At 35.7% G+C, this 14,521-nt stretch overlaps 1 long non-coding RNA gene across 1 annotated transcript in view; it reads right to left on the reverse strand.

Moving 5' to 3' along the window:
• LOC146396788 (uncharacterized) overlaps positions 1-14,521 on the reverse strand; it is a 107,245-nt gene that overhangs the window by 82,687 nt on the left and 10,037 nt on the right. The window lies entirely within an intron of this gene.

The raw sequence follows: 14,521 nt of genomic DNA on the forward strand, positions 1-14,521 counted from the left end.
AGCTACATATGGCTACTTTTGCTTTAGAGCAGCATTCACAGATTCAGTTGACATAATTCCATTCCCTTCCCTCTCTTCCCAATTAACCTTGATCCTGAATTTAGTGTTTATCATGCCAGATCTGTTTTTATGCTTTCAACAATATTGTATGTATCCAAAAAAATGCGTTATGTTTTTATGACTGTAGTAAATACTTTTGCTCATATGTCCATATGCAACTATGTGAAAATGTCTTTAGCATTTAATTCCTGAGTTCAAGACTATGCAAATCAATTTTAATCCATATTGCCTAATTGCTCTCCAAATATTTGGGCAAATTTATAGTCCTACAACCAGTATCCATTTCTTTGGGTCAACATCCTTTATTACACTTGGTATTACCAGACTGCTAGCATGTCTTACTCTTGCTATATTTTAATTTCCCTAATTACAAATTCTTTAATTTATACTAATGTCTTTTATGTGCAATAGCCCCTTGTTGTTTATAATTCTGTAAATAGTTTCTTCATACCATGTGTCTACTGAGTTGCATTGGATTATCTGATGTTTTGTGTTGATGTATGCTAATTCCATAGTAATCTTAATTTTCTATACATATTATTTTATGTGCTGAATTTTCTTTAAACTTGTCATAAACTCTCTAAAATTCTCCTATGGAATGCTTACACACTTCTTATAAAATAATAATACATTTTAAAAAATCTTTGGCTTAAAATCTCCTTCTGGGAAGACTGTTCTGTCCCTACCTGGACTGTTTTCTTGTCCAAGTACACATCTGTTCCTTAGTCATTTAGATCCTAGGAAGATTCTTTGGTTGAATCCTGTGTTGGATCCTCTCTCCTGGATTCTATGTAATCTTCCTGATACACTGTCCATTTTAATGTACAAATTTCATTACCATCATGAGAATGAATGTGGTGCTCCTAAGGTTAATTTTTGAGAAATGTCACGTCTGCAAATCTGTTTATCACCCATTTGATTTCCTATTTCCCAGCTTTCTTTATGAGTATTTCTGGAAGATTTTCTAATAATAGCTTTAGATAACTTACTGGATTTTAAAATTCTAGTTATCATATTTTTAATTTCAGAAAACATTCTTTTTATCTACTCTTTTTTATTCTTCTTCTGTAATGGAAAGATTATCTTATTACTACAGGGGTTAATTCTAACTTATAAAACTTTTCCTATTTTTGCATTGTAATTTTCTCTTCTGAAATCCTCTGATCTCTTTGATTTGATCTCACAAATTTTCCTCAAATGTGTTTATTTGTCTTGAAGAATTATTAAAATCAGAACTATGTTCATATATGGGAATGATAGACCTCAATGTAATGGATAGGATGGTAAGCTGGGCTTTTCTTTGTAGGTATATTGTCAAAGTACTCTGGAGAAACAGAATCAATAGAAGGTATGTATATAGCACCATACAGGGAGAGAAAGAGAGAGAGAGATTCATTTCAAGGAATTTACTCATCAGATTTTGGAGGCTAGCAAGTCCAAAATGGGCAGGCTTGAGAACTTAGGGAAGAACTTAGGTACTGAACAGTGGTGCAGTTCAAGTCTAAAGGCCTTCTGCTGGCACAATTCCCTCTTGGGAAGTCAGCCTTTGGTTCTCTTCAAGCCTTCAACTGATTGCATGAGGCCCACCATTATGGTGGAAAATCTGTATTTAAATTAGTCTACCAATTTAAACTTAGTTTCATCTAAAACATTCTGATAGAAAGACCCAGAATAATGTTTGACTAACAGTGGCCCAGCAGAATTGACACATAAAATTAATCATAACAGTGGGATACCTAGATATATGTAACAGCAAGTATTCTTTCTTATTCTAGGAGGTTTTCCAGAAGAAATATTGCTAATCTTTTGTCTGAAGATAGGTAGCCAGCATGTCAGCCATTTGGGAGCTTATCTGGAGAATGTCTTCGAATCTCCCTGTTTTTGGTAGAGTTCCTCATGCACACTCACTGTATGACTTATATCTGGAAACTGTCAGTTCAGTTTCTCTGAAGGATAAATGCTGGTCTCCGCTAGGGATAAAAGGGAACTTGAAACTCTAACCTTCATAAAGATATCTAACAAATTACCTTCTTTTTTTAAATAAGTATTTTGTGGGTTTTTTGTTTTTTGGGGCTCTTTTTAGGGCTATACTCATGGCATATGGAAGTTCGCAGGCTAGGGGTCAAGTCAGAGCTGTAGCCACCAATGGCCTATGCCACAGTCACAGCAACTCAAGATGTGAACGGCAATGGCAACCTACACCACAGCTCATAGCAATGAGTGAGGCCAAGGATCAAACACTGTCGTTGTGGCTACTGGTCAGTTTTGTTACTGCTGAGCCACAACAGGGACTCCCATACTACCTTATTTTCAATGCCACAGTTCCACGTATGCCTTCTGGGGTAAGTCATCCCTATTCTTTATCATTTTCTAGATTTTGTAGTATGGATTAATTTGCTTCTCTTTACATTGCCTTCTGAAAGCTCTTAACTTTCAGGTTTTTTTTTTTTTTTTTTTTTTTTAACTGTTAACTTAGTTTTCTCTCTTTTGCCAGCTCTCTAACCTTTGAAGATTTGTCAACAAAGCTTGTCCATTTATATCACTTTTCCTTCCTTTCTTTTTTTCTGTCTGTCTGTGTGTCTGTCTTTCTTTATGCTTTTTAGGGCCATACCCATGGCATATGGAGGTTCCTAGGCTAGGGGTCTAATTGGAGCTGCTGCTGGCCTATGCCACAGCCATAGCAATGCCAGATCTGAGGTGTGTCTGCAACCTACACTACACGATGGATCCTTAGCCTGCTGAGCAAGGCCAGAGATCAAACCCACAACTTCATGGTTCCTACTCAAATTCATTTCTGCTGCACCACAACGGGAACTCCTTGTTTTCTTTATTTTCATGTGTTTATACTTTAAAAATTCTTTATAAAAATATAATTCACATACCATGCAACTCATCCATTGTGTTTATAACTACAACTTTTAAAAAGTACTTTTTTGAGTTTCAGTAAAGAGTAAAAATAAACATCCATGTTTAAATATAAATTCCTTGTAATTTTTGTTTTCGCTTTTTAAAACCTTGTTTGTAGGAGTTTCCATCGTGGCTCAGTGGTTAACAAATCCGACTAGGAACTATGAGCTTGTGGGTTCGATCCCTGGCCTCGCTCAGTGGGTTGGGGATCTGGCATTGCCGTGAGCTGTGGTGTAGGTGGCAGACGTGGCTCGGATCCCACGTTGCTGTGGCTCTGGCATAGGCCAGCGGCTATAGCTCCGATTCGACCCCTAGCTTGGGAATCTCCATATGCCATGGGAGCGGCCCAAGAAATGGCAAAAAAGATAAATAAATAAATAAAAAATAAAATTTTGTTCATAGATTTGAAAACTGTAAATTCAATTAACATCATAAAATTCACCCTTTTAAACCATTCAAAGATTTATAGTATAGGCCAAAATTTGTGCAATAATCATCACAATTCAGAAAATTTTCATTTCCCTCAAAAAGAAATCCCAGAGCTATCATCAGTCATTCTCCATTTCTTCCTTCCTCTAGCTCCTGGAAACCAGTAATCTAGTTTCTATCTCTATGGATTTTCCTATTCTGGAATTTAATGTAAATTATAGCATATACTACATGGCCTTTTATGTTTGGTTTCTTTCATTTAGCAGTACGTTTTTTAAGGTTCACCATGTTGTAGCATATTGATACTTCCCTCCCTTTTATGAATGAATAATATTTCATTGTATAGTATAGCATATATAAATGATCTATTCATCTGTTGGTATACTTTTGAGTTCTTTCCACATTTGGTTATTATGAATAATATTGCTATGATCATTTGTATAGAAGTCTTAGTGTGAACATATATTCATTTCTGTGGGATTCATATCTAGAGGTGGAATTCCTTGGTTATGTTCTTGTTAACCTTTTAAGGCATTGTCAAACTGTTTTCCAAAGTTGTTCCACTATTTTACATCCCTACCACCAATGTCTCAGAGTTCCAGTTTCTCTATATCCTCATCAAAACTTGCTATTTTCCATTACTGATTATAGCTCTCCTACTAGGGATGAAATATTTCATTGTGGTTTTGATTTTAATTTATCTAGTGACTAATGATGTTGAGCATCTGTCCATGGCCATTTGTATAAAAACTTTGGAGAAATATCTATTCAAATTTTGTTTGTAATCAAGTTATGTCTGTTTGTAATCAAGTTATGTCTTTATTGTTGAGTTTTTAAAAATATTCTGAACATGGACTCATCAGATTTTTTGCAAATATTTTCTATTGCTCTTTGTGCTATCTTTTCATTTTTTTGAGAGTGTCTTTTGAAGCACAAATTTTGTTTTTAATTTGATAAAGTCCAATTTATTTATTTTTTTAATTGCTTGTGCTTTAGGTGTTATATCTAAGGAACCATTGCTTAATTTAAGGTTTACAAATATTTATATTTTCTACTAAGAATTGTATAGTTTTTTTCTTGTTAAATTTAAGTCTTCAATCAATTCTGAGTTCATTCTTATATGATGTATATTAGGGATACAAGTTTACTCTTTTTCAAGTGGATATAAAGTAACCCCAGTGCCACTTGTTGAAAAGACTTCTTTGCACATTGAATTCTCTCAGCAGCCCTGCCAATAATCAGTTGGTTATGGATGTATGGGTTTATTTCTGGACTCCTTTTCCATCAGTCTATTGATGTATTCCTATGCCAGTTCTGTACCGTCTTGGTTTCTTTCACTTTTACTACGTTTGAAATTGATGAGTGTTGAGTCTTCCAGGGACCAAACCCACATCCTCATGGATACTAGAGCGGTTTGTAACCCACTGGGCCACAATGGGAACTCCAGACTTCATTTATTTCTAATTCATTCCACTGTGATCAGAGCATATACTTGTATGATTTTTTTACTCAAATTATTGAGACGTAATTTCCTTTTTAAAAAGTTCTGCCCTTTTCCCTCTTCTTCTCTCCTTCTTGTACCATCACTGTGTAAACTGGTGCTCTTGATGGGGCTTACGTATATTTGAAGTTCCATCAAATTTCCTTCATTCTATTTTTTTCTGTTTCTCAGACTGGATAATCTCAATTGGGCTACATTTGGATTCACCAATTCTTTCTTTTTCCAGTTCAAATATGCTCTTGAGACTCTCTAGTGATTTTTTAAAAAAATTCTGCTATCACACATTTCACATTCGGAATTTCTATATTATATATAGTTACATATATATATATAGATACATATCTGTCTCTATATAATTTTGTCTCTTTAATTATATTCTCTATTTGATGAGACACTTTTAGATTTTTCTTATACTCTTCTTCAGTTATTTACACTTGCTTTAACTCTTTAAATCATATTTAAAATAGCTGATTTAAAATTGTGCAGCAAGTCCCATGTCTGGACATCCTTAAGAGCAATTTCTATTTATTGATTGCTTTTCCCATGTATGGGCCACACTTTGTTGTTTCTTTGCATATTGCTATATTTTTTTTGTTGTTGTTGACAATGGAAATTTAAAATAATAAGAGTGTGGCAACTCTAGAAATCAGATGTTCCCCCTTTCCAAAGTCTGTTGCTGCTGCTTGTTTTAGTTGTTTTATCATTTAGCAACTTATGAAATAATTCTGTAAAGTCAGTGTTTTTTCATGTATGGATCATTGAAATCTCTACTCTGTTGGCTTTATTTTGGCTTACCCAATGATTGAAAGGTGTGTATTTCCTTAAATGCCAGGAATATCAATAAATCCCCAAATCTTTGCTTTATGTTTTTGTCCAGGAATGCTTTCAGCCCTCAGTAAGGCAGTTAACACTTCTGCATTTTCCTTTACTTTGTGCTTATATGGAGCTTCAAAGTTAGTGATGTGAGAGCTTAGGGTTCTCTCAAATCTTTTCTGGGAAAGTACATATGTGTATGGACTTCTAGGTTCTCAGAATATGGCATAACTTTTCAAAAACATAATGGGCATCTCATTTCTCAGCTTTTAATTTTAATCTTTTTCATTAGTCTGTAGTTGGCACCAACTATTATCCTCCATTACATCAGGCAGTGTAAGGTTAAGACACCTGCCTATAATTACTTTTGACAAACACCCCTTAGTTGAAGAATTTTTGCTCTGAGTGAGCTCCAAATTATGTTTAATACAGACAGCTTTGTAAGAGGGGTCTTGCAGGGAATTACTACACCATGGCTCACAGCAACACTGGATCCTTAACCCACTGAGCGAGGTCAGGGATCGAACCCACAACCTCATGGTTCCTAGTCGGATTCGATAACCACTGAGCCATGATGGGAACTCCTATTAGCTTTATCTTTGATACAAAAAAAATTTATCACATTGTGCCTTAAGCATTTTAACCTACAGAAGAATACTGCCCAGCAAACTATGAGAGGAAAATGATTAATATTGTGCAGCTATGATTACTTTGCCCTTTATAGGCTCTATATAATGTATTCCTCCAGAGCCAACATAAACTAAGTTGATAGCCTTAATTTTTACTACATTATAGATTCTCTGACTATCTAACTATATTATACATGTATAGCTTATGAGGCTAACTATACTGGTCCAGCTTACGAGGCCTTGGTGAAAATTGCACCTTGACAAGGTGCAGGGCCGTAGTACCCACATAGGGCCCACAGGAGGAAAAGGACAACTATGTCATTCCCTAGTGTTTCCACAAGGGGCGACTCTCTAAACCACGCTCAGGTAACATGTTGATGGGAGCTATTTGATGTTTTTCTATACTTGCTTTTGTGGCCAGGCTACTGGTTTTGCCTCTAACCCTAATTAGCAGTAACCACTTTTCACAGCCACACAAAAGGCTTCTATCACCTATGCTCAGGGTTTTCTTGAGCTGCCTGTGCTATAAAATGCTATTGTTCTCCTGTCAGTGTAGAGTCCTATGATGGGCCAAGCATAAAATTTGCAGTTGTGTTTCCTGGCTTGACCAGTGCCACTACTAGTGGCTCACAAATAGATCAACTCCTTGGCACCCTCTCCTATTTTTCTGTTTTCTTCATGTGCTATCTGTTGAAGTTCCATATATCCTGGAAACAAACCAGGTGCCTGTGGTTCCAGCAGACTAGAAGATCCAGAAAACTTACTTTCTGAATTCCTGTCACCACTCCCGAATCCTCTTTTCCTGATAGATCAGGGACCTTTAGCAGGAGCGACTCTGCTTGACATTGTTAGTTCCTCTGACACTGCTTCAGGCTGCCTATAAGAGTCCCCCCTTGGCAAGACCAGGGATATTCCTTGATACCTGCCTAGAGTATTCAATGAGTTCTTCCTACGATGGTCTGTTCTATCTGCTCCTCCAACTTTCAGAGTTGAGGGGAGTTTACAAACACATTCGCTATGCTAAATTTAACATCCCAGTCCTGATCAGAAACTCCTTGGTAGGATGGGGACTTTGGTTTGAATCAGTGGGATTAATTTTCTGGTAAGCCTATTTCATTCTCTACCACTATGAGGGTCAGGGTACACAGATCTCTATGAATCCTTTGCCAGTGTGTAATGATATCCACCTTTAATTGTTTCCTTGTCATCGGTAGTGAGGCAAAGGTAATAAACTTATTAACAAGGGCTGAGCCATAGCCAGGCAGGGCTCTAACAGGTAACATCTGCATACAGGCTGAAACCTGTCTGTAATCCTACACTTCAGGTGGCAGAACTCCCTGAGATCAGCAGTAGCTCAAAATCATTATGTAAGGCCTAGCTCCTTATTTCTTGGCTGTGATGGCATGGATGACTCAGACTCCATTTCAGCACCTCAGTGGGAACTGACTTGACCCAGGAAGTCTTCTGTGTCATCTGAATAGAGGGCATGTATGGCCTCACACATCCCAATGACTGGAGTGACAATACTTATGTTAGTCTGTTACAGCATATCCAGGTACCGTAGACTGAGTGGCTTAAAAAACAGACATTAGTCTTCTCACACATTTGGGAGGACAAAGGTTTTACATCAAGGTGTTGGCAGGATTGGTTTCTTCTCAGACCTCTCTCTTTGGTAGGCTTCTGTCTTCTTCCTGTGTGTTCACATTGTCTTTCTTCTGTATGTTTGTGTCCAAATGTCCTCTTCTTCTAAAGACACCAGTAAGATTAGACTCTGGCCCATCCTAATGACCTTATTTTAACTCACTTCTTTAAAGGCCCTGTTTCCAAAGAGCCACACTCTGAGATGCTGGAGATTAGAACATTAACACATACATTTTAGAGGGGTACAATCTAGCTCTTAATAGCACTCCTTAAAAGTTATACTAATCCAGATCTATTATTTTCCTTGAGGAAACTATCAGGAAATGTGAATATCCATTCTTAATCCCAGTAAGGCCACCTGTAGGAAGTCATTTGTTGCACAGATTTGAAGCTTTGATTCCAACCTGTTGTCCAAGTCCACATAACATGCATATAAAAGTACATTTGAAATTGGCTTTTCCAAAAGTGAACCCTCCTGCACTATTGTGGAAATTAAACTGGTGCAGCCACTATGTAATATACTATGAAGGTTCCTCAAAAAACTGAAAAATAGACTTTCTATATGCTCCTATAATCCCACTCCTGGGCATACATCTGGAGAAAACTATATTCCCAAGAGATACATGCACCCCAATGCTCATACAGCACTGTTTACAGTAACCAAGACATGGAAGCAAATTAAATGTCCATCAACAGAGGATGGATAAAGAAAATGTGGTATACATACACAACGAAATATTACTTAGCCATAAAAGAAAATGAAATAATGCCATTTTCAGCAACATGGGAGGAACATTATCACACTAAGTAAGTCAGAAAGAGAAAGATGAAGACCATATGATATCACTTATATGTGGAATCTAAATTAGGATGCAAATGAACTTATCTACAAAATAGAAACGGATCCCTAGACAGGGAGAACAGACTTGCTGTTGCCGAAGAGGAACAGAGCAGACATGAGGGAGAGATAGATTGAGAGTTTGGGAATAGCAGATGCAAACTATTGTATATTGAATGGATAAATAACAAGGTCCTAGTGCACAGCACAGGGAACTATATTCAATATCCTGTGATAAAACACAATGAAAAAGAATATGAAAAAGAATGTACATATATGTGTATACATACACACAAATTATGTAAATAAAACTGAATTTTTATATAATATTTTAAATATATAATGGAATACCTTTACTGTACATTGTAATCAAGTATATTTCAATAAAATAAATTAAAGAATAAAGAAATTGGCTTCTCCAAAGCAGTTTAACATACCTGAAATGAAAAAAATTGCCAATCAGCTAACTCACTGAAAATCTGTTTTATGCATGTCTGCCTGGGTGTGGCTTGTAACCTCCCAAACAGTAATAAAAGCCAAAGGGAACCCCTACTGCTGTCCTCATTTGAGAATCTATCTTTAAGACCTCAGGTGACCTTATCGGTAATAAAATTTTTCTTTTAGAATGAGCATCTATTACTTGTGTAATAATAAATGTCATTCATTATCTTTTTATATTCTGGGAAATAATTCATTATATGAGAATATCCACAAGAATGTAAGAAGGCCAAGCAAGCACACTAGTTACACAATGTACCAAGGAAGACATTAACATATGAAGTAGCTCTATGAGTGGTGCTAGTCTTTGTAAGGTTGTTTTTCATAATGGGAACTCACACACAGGTGGCTGGCACAACCTGCACACATGGGAGAAGGTAGCTAGAATTTCCTGGTGGAGTGAAAAACAATTGGAGGTAAATAGGAAACAATTTGTCTGGAAAACCTTGGCTAAGTGATCAAACTGGATGCATAAAATGTACCAAAGAAAACTCAGAGCTCCCCTCTGTCCTTTCATGCCCCTCCTCTTGCATCTTCTTAGCTTCCTCTGCTGTGTGAGGAGACAAGGTGCTTGGTGGCCCTCACTATTCTCCCTCCCTTGGACCCCTTCCTAGCAACGACCTATGTCAGCAGCAATGAGCTCAGGATTTATTTATTTTTAACTAATAACTGCATTTGTTCATAGATATGGTCCTCTCTTAAACAAGGCTTTTTAACCAGAGAAGGAAGTTATCAACCTGTCTGTACTCCCTGTCCTCTCTGAACTTCCCTCTAAACATATAAAGTGGTGTGGGGCTTCCCTTGGATCACAACCCATGATATGTGCAGTAATGTCCAGCTCTGTCCAATTAGAGACATCATCTAGTTTTATTACATAAATGAGACAAAATTTCTGATTATAATATAATCATTTTGTTTTTATATACAAACTTTAGAAACAATAATTCAATAGCTTACTTCTCTATATTCTGATAGAGGAATATATATACCTATTATATGTATCAAACTACTTATATATTTGATATGTTCATATATACATGTATTTATATATATTTGACTTATATATGTATATCAACCACTTATTTTAAAACTACCCTTGTTTTATTGACTTATATGAGTGAATAATAAATGACAGGACTTTAGAATCTGTTTTACTTTATGTGAATGCATTATATATTTTAGGATAATAATTAATGGAAGTGATGTCTTATAAAAAGTGTTAATAAAGTATTTCCATTTAGGGAAATGAACTATAACATACTAGGGAGACAGAAGGAAAAGAACAAGTATTTAAGAGTCTTTGAAAGCAGCTCTTAACAGATCTAATAATGTATAATGTGCTATTTGAATTTCAAGTTCTAAACTTTTGGTGCTCAACATCTGGAAGACTTTCATAAAAGCTCAGCTTTCTTTCAGCTGTCTACCATCCTGAGAATAATTTAAGTGAACTAATAACTCCCACAGATCAAATGGTTATACATATGGTTGGACAAGATGGTTATACAAATAAACCCTGATATGTATGAGCCTGTTGTCAACTCAGGATAAGTGAACATCTGCTGATTGTGCAGGATGTTAATAAAATGCACTAAGAATGACTAGTTTACTCAGAACACTGACAAAAGTTAAGGCCCTTAATCCCAGGCCACTGGCACTTATTTGCCTAAATAATTTCTAATTGAAATTAATCATTGTACTATTTTGTACTTATGTACTTTCTTAATATTTCCCGAGGGTTTACCAAAAGCCTTCTACTGCGTACCATGGGTTGGGTCATTTTTAAATGCTTATATAAGATAGACTATGTCTTTCCAGTAATTTCAGAATCTTGTTTAGACAAGAACTAGAAGTACAGAAAAACTGGACATATTTACACATGAAATAGAGACAAAAATAGAGACAGTTTTGTTTGAAGGGAAGCCCTACAGGTAAGTGAGATGGGGTTAGAAAATCTAAAATTGGGTTTTGAAGAACTGAAATAAGATATTGAAAAGTATGAAAAGAAACCTTTCTCTGTAGAGGTGGTGGTAATTGTTGAGCATAAGCATTATTAAATAGCAATTAGGAAATAAATAACTTCGTAAAAAAATTAATGAAAGCCTACAGGATAGTAGGAAAACCAGGAGATCAGATTTAGAAGTCTTAATGTGATAGAAAGAACAAGGAGAAGCTATAATTTTTAAATTATGGATTTGAAATGGTGAGCTACTGATTCAACATTTGCTTACTTAATCTAAAAAGTCACTTCTAATATAAAGAACAAGGTGTTGGGAAATCTTTATGATGTTTTACAAAAGATAATAACTTTCTGGCAAGCATTCATTCACTCACTACTGATTACCTACAATGTATAAAATAGCATGTTATTAACATATAAAAAGGTATAAGTCCTGATGTAAACTTAAATTCTCCAACACTATTAAGATAAGTATGTAATATCTGTAATAAAATAGACTGTTTTCAGGCTCATAGAAGTAATAAGTGCCCTGGGAGTTAAATTATGGAGAGAGTTATTCCAAAAGGGGGCAAGTTAGCTTTCTATGTCACTAAGACACTGAGCAAGGAATTCTGCCATCAGCTTATTGTTACTCAAAATATGTATAAAAGGCAAATAAAATCCTGGATCCAGCATTCACTTGTGTTATTTCAAGTAAGTTATTTGACATCATTAAGGATAACTTTCCCCATGTGTAAAATGAGAATATTAATGTTAATTCGGTTCAAGTAAGAGTAAAGTGAAATAATTTATAAAAGTTATAGACTTAGTAAATGGCACTTGTGAACCTCATTAATGGTTTTTTAAGATATCTTATATATTAACCAAACAAGGGAATAAGATTCCTTTCTTCTGCTTCCCTTAAAATTATTTTCATAGAAATTCTCAAGTGAAAATTAAGCGTTAGAATGAAGGTTATTTTCACAGTGCTATTTTAATCCTAACTCTAAATGATACCAAACATGTTTCTGTCAAAATTAATAATATCATAAACTTTATGATTCCTATTCATATGAGTACCTCAGGTATTTACTGTTTAAAGTGGGCCTTGAGTGATTGGTTGAGATACTTAATTTTCAAAAGTAAAGTATAAAATAGAATAGAGGGAAATCCGTTTAAAACATAGGGGACCAAATATTCATGATAGTGTTTTCCAGAATTCAAGTTATTTTTATTCGGTTAGACAATCTTTGCATTTACATATATGTCAAATGGGGCTCCCCAATTAAAACTCACTGTGTTTTTGCACATTTGGAGTTTACTTGGTAAAGGGAAGCAATGTGAAAGTAAAAATTTGAAAATATATTGGTATTATTTTCATTTGGCCTTTCCTTAAGAGTTTACATAGTTCTCATCTTTGTCATGAGAAATACATTTTTTTGAGTCCTCTTCCCAAAGTGAGAAAAAAAGGACGTAACTTGTAGTTATAATAGCTGAACTCTACAATCAGGCAATATTACAATAAATGTGAAAGGAGAACAAAGCACAGAAGGACATAATTTTCAATTATTAAAGTGGAGAATTTAGGAAAAATGAAAATCCTTCTTTTTGCATTTTAATATATACATATTTGAAATAAGTTTTCTTCCTCCTGAAACTTCTGATTTTAAGCCTTCATTTTTAATTCTGGGGAATGCAAATTATGAATCATCACAAGAAAGGTGAACTTGAACTATTTATCAAAAGAACAGAACACTTCTTTTTTTTTTTTTTGTCTTTTTGTCTTTTGTTGTTGTTGTTGTTGCTATTTCTTGGGCCGCTCCCGCGGCATATGGAGGTTCCCAGGCCAGGGGTTGAATCGGAGCTGTAGCCACCGGCCTACGCCAGAGCCACAGCAACGCAGGATCCGAGCCGCGTCTGCAACCTACACCACAGCTCACGGCAACGCCGGATCGTTAACCCACTGAGCAAGGGCAGGGACCGAACCCGCAACCTCATGGTTCCTAATCGGATTCGTTAACCACTGCGCCACGACGGGAACTCCCAGAACACTTCTAATTTCTTCTTTCTCTTTTCCTAAAAAAGACAGATTTGTCATCATTTTTTCAAATACCTCTGTTCTCCATAGTTTGGTGGCTGAGTGGCCTCTCCTACAGACCAAAAGACTATGTCTGGTAGTTGGCCAAGGCACCTATTTCAAAACATAAGGTTAAGATGAACCTTACTACCCTAAGAGCTTATGCCAAATCTGGGTCCATTGCCTTCTCTGTGGTCTTGAAACCCAATGGCTAAAATCCTGCCACAGAAAAATCCCCAAGGGAAAGGTAAGTGCCAAAGAAATGAATCATGGGAAGAGGCAAGAGATTCTGACTCCCTGAAAGTCATCTGCTTAGAAAGAAGGATATTTTATGCTCTAGCACTGTTTCATCATCACTTGACGAGAATGTTTTTCTTTAAGTCCTGGCAGCATTTCTTTCCTTATCTAATCAGTGCTCACAGCACCAGTTCCATTTAAAAAATTGAATTGGTTTTGGTGACCACATTCAAGTAATTCTGCCAATTTTTTTTCTTGCATTGCTAAAGCTTGGAGTAGTTACGCACATATGTCTTTCACCATCAATGAAGCAGTCTTTGTTCCTTTGCAAGCTTTTTCACATTGGCTATGCTATTGTGACCATAGTCACATGAATTGGCTTAAGCCTTTATCTTCAAAGACTTTGATAAAGTTAATCTATTATATAAACTGGACATGAGCCAGTATTCATAAGTCTCTATAGCAGAACAGCCTGTTATGACAAAGCACACAGCAATATTTTCAGCCAATTGATCACAAAGCATATGGATATTTTCCCCTTCCTGGGAGAATTTTATGAGGATGGCAAAGTGTTCATTTGGAAGATTTTTATGTTTGGGCTGTAACACTCCTTTCAGTACCTTAGGGGATATCTGTATATCATGACATATACAGATTATACAATAATATATTAAGAAATAGTAAAATCGAGAAAACATTTTTAAACACTGTATTTTAGATACTAGATTGAGTACTAGAGATATTAAAAGAAGTAGAATGTAAAGCAACTGCATGTTTCCAAGATTCCCAGTAAGTTTGGCAATAGGAACATTTATAAGTTTAAAGGATTTAAAGATTGGTCTCTAATGTTTTTGCAATTGTGTTTATCATATGTGGTTAAATTATAATCACCTTCTTATTACTCCCATATGCGGCTTAATGTCAATTTTTCTCTGTTGAAAAATATATTGTCCTA

This window comes from Sus scrofa, chromosome 14 (assembly GCF_054392235.1).
Source record: "Sus scrofa isolate SSC_HxYL_T2T_F1_AM1 chromosome 14, Sscrofa_HxYL_maternal_Yorkshire_Landrace_v2.0, whole genome shotgun sequence".
NCBI lineage: Eukaryota > Metazoa > Chordata > Mammalia > Artiodactyla > Suidae > Sus > Sus scrofa.